We start from the raw sequence: 2,149 nt of genomic DNA on the forward strand, positions 1-2,149 counted from the left end.
TATTCATAACAAAGTTTCTGCAAGTAGGATAAAGAAACTGGCAGATGAAATAGTCTGCTTGTGTAAAACTGCTATGTTGTTATGCAGACCTGAGGGAGGTGAAACAATTAAGTATTTCAGTTTAAAAAAAACAAATTTCCGCAAGAAAAAGTAAAAAAAAAGATATATATATATATATATATACAACATTTTCAAAAAGGCAAAAAAAGCACAAGTAAAAACAGTCTAATGAGGTCTGAATTGCAAATGCTGGTGGAGAGAAGGCTTCTTTGTGGAGTCTGAAGAGCAGATACGGTCTTTGTATAAAAGGTCCATTTTATGATGTCACATTTAAATCCAATTAATGAAACTCCTACTTCATCTTGATAACTAGAGATGCTGTTAGAACACCAGCAACAAAGATAGCTATGGTCTGCCATGTGAGAGTGACAATATAGGAAAGAAGACTGTCACAGCCACCTTGTTCTTAAATCCACTGAACTATATGCACATGTATATGACTGTATGAATCAAGTCTGAGATCTTCTGGCATAAAGCCTCAATTATTAGTTTACAAGTGAAGTAAAACAGGTCCACAACATGATCCCAGTTAAAAGCTCCATCTGAGAATCTCCATAGCCATCTTGAAAAAGACTTCTTTTGGGGACTGAATAGGTACAGAGTGGATCATTCTCTGAGTTCAATATTCCCATCAAGTTCATCACCAATCTGCCTCAAGCAACTACCAAGCCTTTTCCATAATTGAGCATTAATTTCTTCCTTTGTGACTTGAAGGTCAGAAAATGTAGCTGTCACCTGGACACCATCTACCTGCCACTGGATTTGATCATAAATAAAGGTTTTTAGCAGAGTATCCAGTGAACAAAGTGGAGGAGTCTTGAGTCAGATGTTATTTTTACAACCACAGGCCATACAGATACCTGTCTTAACATCCAAGAAGGTAGCTGACCTCTACAAGCTTTCAATGGAGTGAAGTGAAAAAAACTTTCTATGCATTATGGAACTGATGTCTGAATTATATCTTTGGTCAAGCATAGCTATGAGAAAACACAGTATCTTGCTGCCTTAATGCCCGTTAAAAACTCTAAGGCATTGAACAGAACTGGAGAGAAACAGTTAGCCTTTACCATAGTAAGGTTTAGGTCCCTCAATGGTTTGTCTCACCTGTCCAAATTTCAACCCTCTCTGTTGAACCAGGTACTAGAAAATGTTTTGTCCCTGCTTGATTCATGAACCAATGATAAGCTGGTTAAAACCCTACTGTAACCTGTAGAGACCTTTCACAAGGTAATTTTAACTGTGTTGGTGACATGACTAAAGCAACTAGCTCAGATACATGCCTACACAAGATGCCATAACTAGACTCTCCTTCTTAAAGGATGAACTAAAAAGGCTATATGGGAAGCCATTTTCTAGGAAGGTGGTCTCTTGGGGTAGGCTACCCAAGATGTGGTTGAGAATTTCCAAAGAAGAGGGCATATCTCCCCTATTTTCTTTCAGGCCAGATTTACATGAATGGAAGAAGAACCCTTTTCATAGACTGAGAAGGTTCCCTGTTTTTCACACAGTGTTGTCTCCTCTGGATATCCTATCCTGATCAAGTTTACAAGCAGCATGAACCTTGCAATGGAAAAAAGATTTATGGAGCTGGAATATATCCTATCATGTAGCTGCATGTGGTAGTACAAGAGGGTTGTATTCATTGTCACAGTGCTACCATCCCAGTTAACAGTGGTGCATATTAAAAAAACACCAGAGCAATTTGTGAATAATCTTACCAGTTGACTGCCACCACACCCTACCCACCCCTTTCCTAACACACTTACACGAGGCTCTATATGTAAGGTAATAATGAGTCCAAAAGATGGAGACACAAGGGTCCATAGAATCAATGGCACAACAAGATCTTAGGAAAATGTTCTTATCTGTCAAGTAGTATCCTTTCTTGAGACAGCAAACCATATCTTGAATAGACAGTTACCCAGTATTTCTTACATCTTAGACTCCACACATATTCTTTTAATTGTCTATCATTACACATGGAAAGATTTCTACCTGGTTGGTCATATTATATTTTAACTCTGATATCTTCATTGATAACAGTTTTAAAATAATCCCCTTTTCTTGTAGCACATGATGTAGGAATAGC

General features: G+C 37.8%; 1 pseudogene; it reads right to left on the bottom strand.

The window, feature by feature from the left end:
* Window positions 1–201: 201 nt before the first annotated feature.
* LOC122808124 lies at window positions 202–685 on the bottom strand (annotated as a pseudogene).
* Between the last annotated feature and the right edge of the window lie 1,464 nt (window positions 686–2,149).

This window comes from Protopterus annectens, chromosome 8.part0 (genome assembly GCF_019279795.1).
Source record: "Protopterus annectens isolate FY-2018-M chromosome 8.part0, PAN1.0, whole genome shotgun sequence".
In the NCBI taxonomy this organism is placed as follows: Eukaryota; Metazoa; Chordata; order Ceratodontiformes; family Protopteridae; genus Protopterus; species Protopterus annectens.